At 37.9% G+C, this 12,375-nt stretch overlaps 1 long non-coding RNA gene across 2 annotated transcripts; it reads left to right on the top strand.

Annotated features, from left to right (window-relative positions):
* Positions 1 to 2,750: 2,750 nt before the first annotated feature.
* On the top strand, positions 2,751 to 9,962 carry LOC111331457 (uncharacterized). 2 transcript variants are annotated; one of them, XR_015998400.1, is made up of 3 exons: positions 2,751 to 2,887; positions 7,689 to 7,778; positions 8,929 to 9,962. It is a non-coding gene; the product is annotated as an uncharacterized LOC111331457 (long non-coding RNA). The 2 variants fall into 2 exon arrangements; XR_015998399.1 differs by lacking the exon at positions 2,751 to 2,887 and adding an exon at positions 6,884 to 7,069.
* Positions 9,963 to 12,375: the final 2,413 nt, after the last annotated feature.

Below are 12,375 nucleotides of genomic sequence, written 5' to 3'. Positions count from 1 at the left end.
AAAATAAAGGCATCGGGTGGTTTCTTTCCTTAGTTGACCTTTTCACATTTATGAATAAGAAATCTAACAGTGGAAATCAAGAAATTCGGGTTGGAAGTAGATTCCCTTGACCTTCGAGACTCGCGACTTCTGCCTTTTGGAATTCTTTTCGATAATCATGATTCATTTTTAATCTTAGTCGAAATTCAAGAATTCCTAGTTTTAGACAAGAAAGTTCGTTAATCCTTCTAAGTTAAGCGCCTCCATCCTCGAGAAAAAAACACATAAGCTGGTCTTCACTGAGAAGGTTTGACTCATTTTTGCCACTTGAATCCAATTGAATGCTTTTGAAATAATAGTCTCAAGCTGCGATTTAAACACGACAAACGGATCAGATTTAACAGGTCTTCCTGGCACACACTACTTCCACTACTACAGAGCTCGAGTGTGAATGAGTTGTTAATGATTAAACAAATCCTAACCGTTTTTGGTATAACCAATGATAAAGTTTACCGATTGGCAGATTGCAGTTTCGTTTTATTCCTGAAATCTCGTTACCATGGTTACTTTACCCAGAGGCCACTGCTATCTTCGACTTTAAGCGTATAGGATTCAATGTCAGTGTCTGAGCAACTGTGCACCTATCCCACCCAGCTTGTTATCAGTTGACTGTTGTTGGGTTAGGGGAGGGGTGGGCGAGTAGTTGCTGTCCTCGTTTCTCCCTTCACGGTTTTGTTCCTTGCCATTTATTGGGAGAAAACTACAAAAGACAGTTGTCTCTATAACAAATATCGAGTACGGTGAAGCTTTTGAGTATTAACAATAGTCTTGTTCTTTGACCTTACCTTACAAGTTCTCAGTCCTTCAGTGCGCGATAGAAGAGAAAGAGATATGGGACGAGTCAAACACGCGGGCAACGAAGGGGAAGACGGGTAGGCGGAAGAGAGAGAATACAATGCTTTTTACGCTTTTCGCTACTCATATCTTTCTGCGCGCTTTCCTCAGAGATAAACTGAGTCTACAATAAAGGAGTGAATCACAAAGGTTCTCGGAATTGGTCGCCTAGACGACGAAAGGAATGACAAAGGCGCATCAAACCAGTCGCTAGACGCTCCCAAATCACTCTAAGCAACATATGGCAGTCTGCAGCCCTTCCCTACATCTAGGAAGTTCGGAAAGCCGCAAAAATCTAGTATGAAAATTCATATTTGAAATCAATGTGTTATCCCAAAAGTATCGACGAACGCTTTTCATTTAGCTAATTTATTCATATGTTTTTCACGTTACCATGTTCCCACCATGGTTTCCTGCGTATAAACCACGCACAACCTACAAAATTATTCATCTATTCGCTCTCAAGAACGGCTAACGTTCGAGACATGAATGAATAAATGAATGAATGAACTTTATTTTAATAAGGATGCATATAACCGTGTGTACCGTGATAAACTAATCAGTAGTCCCTCTCAAGAAGAATCTCATAAGAAAAAATAAAGAAACAAAAGCTTTAGGAATTCTGTCTATTTACACGAGAATTCATTCATAACTTGCTTATCATGGTCTGTGATCGACCAATTTGATGTCAGCCTTCCTCATTCTTTGTATAATTGATGTGTTCTCAGTCAGTGAGTGTGCTATAATCTTAGCGTTCATGTTATTATGTGAAAAACCGCACAGTTTCATTCGTCGCGTCAGAAATACACTCAACTCAACGATGTTCTCAACTGGAAACAAATGCGCTTGATTAAAGAAGAATTTTACTATAGTAATTCAAGTCGAGACCATCTTTAGAGTGCGCATGTCTGCTAGGCGCTGGCGTATCTATTCAACTTACAAAGTGGACTTGGCAATTAAAAGTACTGAAGTTTGGAATTGACTGACTTTTATACCTCTTCTCACGTTCTTGCGCTTTTGTTTTGGAAAAGACTCTGACAAACAAGGATGTTTTCCTTAAGCCTCGTCTTCTCTCTTAGCCCTTCGACCCACTGCCGTTTTGTTTGTTGTCCCTCCATTTCAAAACAATATGCAAATTTTTAAGTCGATGATTCACATTTTATTCCGTGCTTTTTTCCGCAGATGGACACGCAATAAGGGGAACTGCAATACTTTTGCTAAAATTCCTAACTTGCAATGTATTTTATCACTTGTGTTGTTTGGGATGAAATCTGAATCTAAACATTTTGTCTCCACGTACTTTAAGCTGAGAGAAAACAAACACGCAGACTGCATTCTTCTTTCGATGGTATTTTAACAAAACCTGAGGCAAATTTGTATAATGATTATAAAGCCAGTTTAAAACATTGAAACATGATCGAGGTGAAAATTTAATATTTTGACTACGACGGAAGAGAAAAAAGTGTTTGTATGGACGCCCTGTATTGCTGGCTAAAATTGAGACAAAATAAGCGTAATTTACAAAAGCAACTCAAGTTGAATTGCAAGAACAAATTAATATGCCGAGTAAAAGGCTGAAATGGATTAGAAAACGGGTGTAGTTTGTCAAGTAAACAGAAAAAAATTTGGTTTGTTTTAGTGCCTCGAAAGCATCTCTCGCTATATTGAAACCTTAAAGGCCCGAGGCAATAACTTGCCTGTAGATTTATACTCTCTTCTGGTGTGCTTAGATCAGAAAAATTGTTTTTTCTCGTCTTTGCCTTTGCTGCAGATGTATTTTAAGAAGCTCTGTTGACATATGACAGCTAAGGAGAAAAAGGCAGAGTAGGTTGAACACCCACGCATTTTTAGTCTGTATGCATTTTAGCTCAACCATCTTACAGTCCAACAGCCGCGAGGAAGGTGCACGTTAGTGCAAGAAAAACGTTTCATGCTAAAGAACAATACTCCAAGAGGCTTTTCTTTTTGTACAGGAAATGTTTCCCGCTCTGAACACAAGCCGGTTTAAGCATAAGTAAGTAGAAATTGGGTACGTGCTGAAGACTTTGCATGTGAGTTATCGTGATAGATATTCATTGCATTTTGGCGAGTGCTCTCGATGATGTTCGCAGGTGACCAAAACTTAGTTTCTGCTTTAAAGAAAAAATCTCGTCACCAAAAACTCAGCTTGCATTGAAATTTATATTTGCAGAGTTTCCTTAAGCAGCACTACTTTGTTCCATAGACGAATACGATTCTTAAAATGTGCTGCAAGCTTAATCATGCATGCAGATCTAATATCATTTACAGCGCTAGCTTGATACTAGTCGAAACTTCGGGAAGGATCGCACTTTCTAGTAAACTGAATAGTTTTCTCAGAATTTTCCTTAGTGATTTCAGCGCATTTAATTCACCAAATTCATATTTACCTTCAGAAAATTCTGTGGAGTACTCAGAGCTGCAAAAAACAAAGGAAAACCGTGAAGCTTTTACATAATGACAATAAACTAAACACACCAGAAGTTATCATGGAACCGTGAGTCAAAAGCACACAATTCGTGGCCATAAACGGAACACGGCCTCCCAATGAAGACGGGTTCACAGTGATCTAGCATTTACTAGGATAGAAAGATAGACCAGCAGAGCTTTGAGTTAAGACTAAAACTTGTTAACAGTCTTATTACTTATTCAAAATTTATTTCATTTTGTGTTGTGAAAATCTATGAAATTTGCGCGTGAAAAGGACTGTGTTTATGCTCCTGATGGTTATAACACCGTGCAACCATCATTTTCCATCCACACGAGTTGAGCAAGTGAATAATTTGTGTGATCTGACTGAAGACATCGATAAAAAATCATCGCAGCAAAATTTAGCATTAATATTGCTAGTGTTAACAAACAGAAGCTGAAGAGTTTGCTAGATTTTTCTCGAATTTTCTAGACCTAATTTGCGAACGCTACTGCTTTGTCAGGGAACAGGCTCCTTCCTGCATGGTTCAATGCAGTTAAATCGACTGGATGTGGAAGCACTGGTCATCTAAAGGGATACGCACATTTCTGTGATCCTCGAACAAAGCAAATATAACCAAAATTCTGACAGGTTTCAAGCTTAAAATTCCAGAGATTCAAAGCTTTTGTCTATTTCCAGGAATAAGACATTAAAATTTCGTTTTCTAGTTCGTTCTCCTGGTTGGTCGGCCATCTCAGTCTTCGAGTCTTAAGCAGACATTCATCCATTCGTTTTGATAATGCGTTATAGGAGGCGTCTTCTTGATACACTTCTTCGAATAATTTTAGTTATCTGAGTCACACTTCGCCTCAAACACACGATACAATCTTCCACTTATTCGCCGCTCATTGCGGAAAAAAAAAGTAAAGCCGTTATTGCTATACACAGACATCTCGTAAAAACATTTAAGTCTCGCGGCCGTTCCTGTCTCTTGCGAAGACGTTTACGAAGACAGTTTGCTTAGGACTTCTTCTGCTAAAATTTGCCACCCTGTGAGAGGGGAGTAACTCACTCTGTAGAGGAACCGATCAAAATGGGCTGACTTCGTCTGGCGATCATGAAAAACGCAACATTTTTTAAAGATTAGCCTATTCTTTCCGTTTGCGTTGAACACAATTATCATTTTCTCTCTCTTCTCCCTTACGTTTATCGAGCTTTGAAATGCCTACACAAACGACAAAGCGATCGTTTGAATAGTTAAAATGGTGGAAATATATCAGTAAGTGCATGGTATTGTATCATAATTATCATTCCTGGTGAGATTTCTCCCTTCTTCGTTGAACTCCATCAATCCACTAAGGGCATATATCAGTCCCACAGAAACTGCTCTGCAAAACTTGCCGACAATTTTTCAATATGTACAAGCACCTCGAACTGCTGCAATTTAGTGTTCTTCAGCTGCTCTGCGCGTAAATAACTCACGATTCTAATATTAAATTGGAAGTCGATCGTGCAGTCATTGTTCAGTTATACCAAAGGAAAAAAACTGATTCTCCCTGTCCGCTTGCATTTTGTCTGTGTAAGCGGTCTATATATGTATAGGTGTCTTAAAATGGATAAAGAAAGGACTAGCAAAAGGACGACTCCATCTTTTTCTTGTGCTTTACTGGTAAACAGACCCTTTTCCCAACTGGTTTACCCTTGCTTTTAATGTTGTTACCTTGTTCACTTGAGGACTGAAAACGTCTTCAAATTGTCGAAATCGTCAAAACTTTCTCTCGATGAGGGAAAATATAACACAAGGTACTCATAGGATTGTAATAAGTTGAGCAGAGTCCGTCATCATAATTTCGCCTTGACAGGACTTAGCCAATTCGCTTTAAATCAATTTCAAGGTCTCTTCGATACGCTATCTAATACAGAGTATGTCTTCTGCAGTGTTCGTCTGCGGACCGCCGAGTCTGTGATGGTGTAGCACGATTTTTAAACTGTTACCTTTGAAGTATAGGTATGCTATGGACGATGAGTACAAAAGAAAAAAAAAATTTGGCAAGTCGGCCGCGAGTTAGGACGCGAATTAAATTGTAAAGAAAAAAAGTAGTCAATTGTGGTTAACAACAGTCATCTCCAGCTTTGCGTCATTTATTTCTGTCGAATTTGTTATCTTTGAATAACCTGCGCGAGCCTCACGGCGTTTTACACCGTAACTGCTAGCCTTAATGATGACAAAATTTTTAGTCAGAGGACCAGGTGGCTTGAATTCATCATAAAGTAAAAGTACAGAATATCGTTTCTCGAGAGACACAAATGCACGCATAGTAAACGGTGATTCATCTATTTTAGTCTGGTTAATTGTCACTGTATCATGCCGTTTTTTTCTCGATCTGTCAGTCTTCAAGTTGGTGGTTTGAATTCGACACCAATGTTCAAATAAGACCTCCATGCCGTAAAATCATTAGCAATCCGAGAAATATTCCCTGAAATTTATTCCTGTAGAGAAATATAAATTTAGTTTCAAGTTATTTCAGTACTGGCGGAATTGCACAATATTTCTGTGAGTAAGTTAAGTTCACTTCCTTCTTAATGGGACATTTCTCTTGAAAATGGCGGGAAATTGCCGGGAAATTTTCATGTGGATGTCGAAACACCGTCATTTTAACCTAAACCGTTTCCAAGAGATTACAAAAAAACTGGAGAAAGTATTCGCTATCTCTGTGCAAAATTGACTGAAAAAGCAGATTTTGTGTTGTAAAAATTTTGGCACCAAAATTGCTTTCGACATATGCCGCATACGGTGCAGTATTAATCAGGCTCAACTTGTACTAAAATAAAATACATCAGTCAGATTGTAATCTATTTTTAGGGCCTCGCACATCTCATAAATAATATAGTCATTTTCTTTATTTTGAAGCGACTTGCGTGGGAGGTAAAACCCATGAAAATCGAGCAATAAAATTGAAGGAGTCTACGGTGAGAATTCTCTATTGCAAATGTGTCCCTAAAGTGCAGCTGTTTCGACAGAGACAAAATGGATTTCGACAAATAAGAAGCATTTTCTTTCATAATCAAAAGAAAATCGAACACAGTTATTTTTGGAAACTAAAAATAGCACTCGGCTTTGTCGATGCTTCGCGTTTAATAATTCGAATTTTATGCGCCGCTAACGGAGGACTTCCCTCCTCTTTTGTGATACATTTTCTGCCCTACTTACTGTTTTCAATACAACGGCGATGAATAAATGATCTATCGATACACTATTGCAAAGTTTTTCTGTTTTGGAGTAAAAGGCCACATCGACTACAATGATAAATGTATACAATTGTGCCTTTCAGTATGACATGCCTCGTTCAGATTTTTTTTGGTCGCCATTTTAGTACTTTAAACGTCCTTTGAAATCCATGAACTACAGAACTGAGCTGTGTGACTGTCAGTTGAATATTCGTGGAATTATACTAAAAGATAAAGTTCGACTTCGCAGTCATTTTAATTTCAAGCGCTGGCCAATAAAAAGCCAGAAATGATCAGACTAGCTCGCAACCTCCCACGCACTCTACTGTTAAGAAAGAAAAAATTAGCATCTTAGCTGCTTTTTTATCAGGAGACACGCGGTAAATATATCTCAACGAACTCCCTCGCTTTTCTGCGGAGTTAAAATCTTATTTTCAAGAGCAGTTCTCGTCAAAGAGGAAGCTATCTACGGAAATAGGGAAATGCATTTTACATGATGCTAACATGGCGGCCGTGACCGGCCTTCGGAAGGTTTTCACAGTAAGTTGACTAAGCGCCAGCGAAGATAGTAACATCGCTTAAGATACCTGTATACCGGCGATGCTCCTTTCCTAGAATATTTTACCAAGTTCTCAATGAAAATGGCTAATTTTCAGAACATATATCAGACATCTTTGCGAAAAAAATCAGTTCAGAAACGTTTTGTCAGTTTTGGTAGACAAGCAGGTTTCACGCACCGACAACCTAGCAAAGTGCCATTGTGTGTTGGTAGGGTCAAGTTTGTTTTATTTTTCACGAGTCACCACTGAAGACTCTTAAACAAGTTCCATGGTTTACAGAATTAGTTAACTAAGCTGGTGAAATACATCAGAGCCAAAAAAGACAACAGCAAGAAAAATGACATAAGCAGCAAACTGCGTAGTCTTGAAACCGAGGTTGCACTGAGCCCTTTGTAGTATGCGATTGTCATAACTCTTCACCGACAATATTGAACCTTCTCTCCATACAGCGAAAATGAAGGTCACCAGCGACAAACCAAGATATACTAATGCAACTTAATTTCCAATAATCAATGTGTAAAGCTTTTGCTATTATAAAGGTATTGAATACAGGATTTTGATCATCACATTTCACCTGAGACGAAACCGTTTTCCACCAGTTAATTCTGCTTGTTCTCATCTCATGATGAAAGAAAGGACTGATGTTCTATGGAAGTAAGAGGCACAACTGTTGGCCAAACGCTTCAAAAGTGAGTATAAAAAAGATCAAACTTGTTTATATCATTGTGGGAATGGGATGCTTTAATACAGGTAAAGCCTCTAAAAGGCTGAATTTAGGAGAACAGTTATATCCACCGTAGAGGAACAAATGTTAGGGAAGTTCAGACTGCAACCCCTATTCAAGGACTATCGATGATCAAATGAAACAGTACATTTCCCAAAACGAAGATTACTGAATGAAGATTTAGCCGGTGCTGTGATAAAAACAGTCCAGTTAGTATTCTGGCTTTTTGTTCATCAAGAAAGAGAATGAAGAAAAACATTTTCGCTTTCATTGCCTTGTTCAACATTTTACAAGATGATACGTTTTGAAAGAGAAGACATCGATATAGATAAGGAAGAAATCTCACTATCAGTAGTAAAAAGAAACTAAATGTTTTTGAGATAGCCAAAACCAAGTGAAAATGATATATCAAACAGTTCAACCTACCGAAAGCTCAAGCTGGGTACAGTGACAATACATCAACAACTTTCATCCTCAAACTAATTTGGTCAAGGACAATTTCGAGGTCTTGCGAGACCTTTGTCAACGTTAAATTGCCATAAAATATTTTGAAAAGGGAAAACAAAAACCAGAACAACTGAATGTATCCAGAAGGGCTTCTAGATTTGCTGTAGATGAGATCAACTACAGTTGAATTCTGACAGTAGCTTTGCCAATTTGTATTTGATTCTTTTATGCATGGTGCTTTTTTTATCACGTTTTGTAAACTTAACACAAAGCTTCGAGTTGAGATGAAACGAAGAATGGCGAACACAAAATCAAATAGCTCTACTTCAGTTTTTTTTTCTCCAGAGTAAGGTAGTTGCTTTTATTTTGCCAGCGTGGACAAATGATGTTTCACTCAAAACAACTTGACAAGTTCAAGGCGCATTAAACCGTGTCGAAACTTCCATAAGGAATAAGCCTTTCTTTACAAAATTTTAAGGTCGACAATTTTTCCAGGCAGATGAAAAATGTTGCAAATACAGTTCAATTTATATTTCCTCGAAAACGCCATTCATGTTGAAACGAAGACTAAATCAATATAACGTTTTCTCTTTCGATTATTAATTCAACATGGATGACTTTTATCTGTAGAGCTGTACTCGAAATTAATCTAAGGGATTACTTTTCAGCTGGAGCAGACTGAAGACTGGAGAAAACCCGGTTTCCTACATTTTAAAACAATCGGTTAACTGAGTGTGTTTACTGTCTTACCAAGCAATTGCATCAAAGTCGTCAAGTGGAGACTTGGTTAGCCTGAGAGGAAAGCACCTTGAGACGCCGCAATTTCGAGGTTCACTTGCAAATGTTTGTGTCATAGCTACGAAGTTACACTTTGAAAGAAGTTTCTTATCAACTGAATCTATAAATCTTGATTTACAATCCCTGAGACTTGATTTTAAAATGTTTCCTTCTGGGGTCTACCTCTTGATGATATTCAAACCCATTCCTTGGTGTACGGCTCAGATGGACCGGCATATAATTGTACGTTTCCTTTATTTGGTAACCAACTGAAGAATTCACAGGAAAAATTCCAGCTTCATTACTGTAAATACGTAGCGAGTCTTAAACGAAGAAGAGTAATTTAGATTGACAGATTTCTTAGGGGCGGCTCAGCTCTCATCATATAGAGTTAAACAGAAACTCGGTAGAACTCAGCATTATCATATACAAGCTTACCAGCAGGATAATTGTCTTCTGTGAAATTAAAATCATCTGCCCATGAATGGTGAACATGGATAAAGTTCATAATGTTGTCTACTTCGGGAAATTAAAGATCATGAAATATACAGAATGTTCCATCAAGGTTGATTTTGTACAGCTTGACAAGCAAAAGAACCTCCAGGTACATGGCTTTTAATCTCCATCTCTGACGTGTTTAAAAATGAGTTGAACAAACCTCATTAGGCATCATTCATGTATTCACTGGTTCTACATCCTTAGACTTAAGCTCGCCAGCACTTTCCTGTATTTTCTTTATATATTCAATTTTACTCTAACTATAACAAAATAATCGCTTTTCCTCGATCGTCTGTTTAACCATCGTCCAGTTTGAACCAAACAGTAAAGTATAGAATACAGTTCTGGTTTATGGTTTTACATATAAGGCAAAGATATCGTGTGCTCACACGTTTCTCTCGTAAACTTCTAGACACATTTTCATCTTCTGTAGCTAATTAGACTTACTTCTGTCTCTTTATTTATCTTATTATTGACGTAACTAAAACCTTTAAGCTTTGCAGAAAGCATCCTATGATAAATTCATGTATATACACACACAATGCGGGGGTGTTGGCTGTCTTCTGCGATCCACCAAATTAAACAAGGCAGATGTTAAAGGCTTCTGAGAAAAATTAGAATAATCTATTAAGGTCCCAATATTACCAAACCATAATTTGTATTCGAAGGATACTTCAGGAATAATTCCTTTGTGCATCAACCATCTGTAAGTGGATTGGTTGTCCAGCTGGATAATAAATTGGTGGGAGTTAATGCAGGGAGCGAACACTTACACGTTTTTGAGGAGATCCCGAAATATTTAAACGCATTGTCAGAAAAATTATTTGAAGCTCATGTGAATTTAAAATCTTGATTGAAATAGATTGAATGACAAGTTTTTATGCACACTCTTTCAGAACGTCACCCTATTTTAAATTGAAACTATGGAAAATAATTTTAGAAGAATAATCATTAGCTCTTTTCTGGAAAGGTCAGGAGGAGCGACTATCTCAGTATCAGTGAGTATTTACCCACGAAGTCTGTTATGAATCAGACATAGGCTTTTCATGTAGGGCTGTTTCTGCATCTTTATCTTGGGTAAGATGAATCATCCGTTTTGGAAATCGAAGTCAACATCAGATCACATTGAAATGGTCTTTGCATGGGCGAGGTCGATTTTCTTTAATCTGCTCTCAAGTAAAATATAACACCCCCCAAATTAAAACTTTTTCATTTTTTCAGCGTTTTAGGTATCTATGGAGTAATTTGCAGGGGTATTTGAGGATTGTTCAGCTCTCAGTGTCATATGGTGAAAGTCTTCAGTTACTCTCTTTATGAAGTGTGATTGGAGACTTTTATCGTGATCTGGAGCACTTACACAGTCACAAGCGATACACAACGACAACCTTCCTCAGATAGGAGCTACAATATACCGTGAATAGCTATAGTAGCTGGATTTGCCTATATGAAAAATCTGGATAAAGAAGTCATAAATAACTGAAAAGAAATTAGATGATTTACAAATACGATGTATGGAAAATAGATAGATGAAGTAATTTATATTTGTAGCTGCGAATGATACCAAAAATCATAATGATTCTTACAGGGGAATTGTTATGAAAGAAACTAAAGAAATGAATCTTGAAAATCTCAGGGTGATGTGGTTTCCTATGGATAAAATATTTCGAATAAGTCTCCTTTGTTACTCCCCGTGTGATACAAAAAATGTTTAGCGGTCCATACCCAATCGTGTGCGCGCTATTAATGAATTACTGTATTTCTTTATTTAGTCAAAAATGAGGTATGCGAAACATGATTACAAATAATTTGGATGTATCAAAAGAGTTGAAATGGTAAATTGGCCACCGTAACGATTACAAAAGCTGACGTTTCGAGCGTTAGCCCTTCGTCGGAGCGAATAGAGGAATTGTGGGTTGTGTGTGCTTTTAAAGGCAGAAAATGGAGCTACGTTATTGGTGGGAACATGGCAACGAGAAAAACACGAATAAATTAGTGGAATGAAAAGCGTTCGTTGATCCCTGTGGGATTTAGACTGCTGGTTTGAAAGATGAGCTTTTTTTCAAGAGTTTTACGGCTTTTCATGCTACCTAAGTGTAAGGAAAGACCGCAGATTGCCATATGTTGCTTAGAATGATTAGGTAAATTAAAATGTCTAGCGACTGGTTTCGATGTGTCCTTGTCATTCCTTTCCACGCGTCGCGAAGGTGTTCTCGGAATCGGTCACCTAGTCTTCTGCCTGTTTCGCCGATGTATATCTTTTTGCAATAAGTGCAAGTCATGCAATAGATTACATTGACGGAGGCGCACGTGTAGTTATCGGTGATCTTAATGGATCGTTTGGGTCCCGATATTTTCTCAGTGTTGTGAATGAAAGGACATGTTTTGCATCGTGCACGAGCGCATTTAATAGCGCCTGGTTGGTCATTAGTCTGAAAAGAACTTATGACCAAAAAATTGCCAATGTTTTTATCGCGTTTGAATGAAAAGAGCGGAAGCTGCGAAAAGATAGTGCTTGTCTCTGGATTGTTTTGAAGTAATTTAAAGTTTTTAAGAATGATGGATTTAACTGAGTTGTTGTGAGGGTGAAACGTGAGAGTGAATGGAATGCGGTCGGAATCTTCCTTTCGTGACGTTTGTAGTGCTGAATGTCGATCAAGCGCGGTGGTAACCCGCTTGAACGACAGAAACAGGTTAACCACGTTTATCGAAAAACTGGCACATTGACTCTGATTTGTGGTGGAGATCAGAGTCATCACTACATAAACGACGAAGTCTTAGAAACTGAGAAAAAGGAATGGAATTCTTAACGTTGAGTTGGATGCGAAGACGAATACAACAAG

Source organism: Stylophora pistillata, chromosome 3 (genome assembly GCF_964205215.1).
Source record: "Stylophora pistillata chromosome 3, jaStyPist1.2, whole genome shotgun sequence".
In the NCBI taxonomy this organism is placed as follows: Eukaryota; Metazoa; Cnidaria; class Anthozoa; order Scleractinia; family Pocilloporidae; genus Stylophora; species Stylophora pistillata.
The sequence above is the reverse complement of the archived record's forward strand: the minus strand, read 5'-3'. Positions and strand labels throughout refer to the sequence as shown.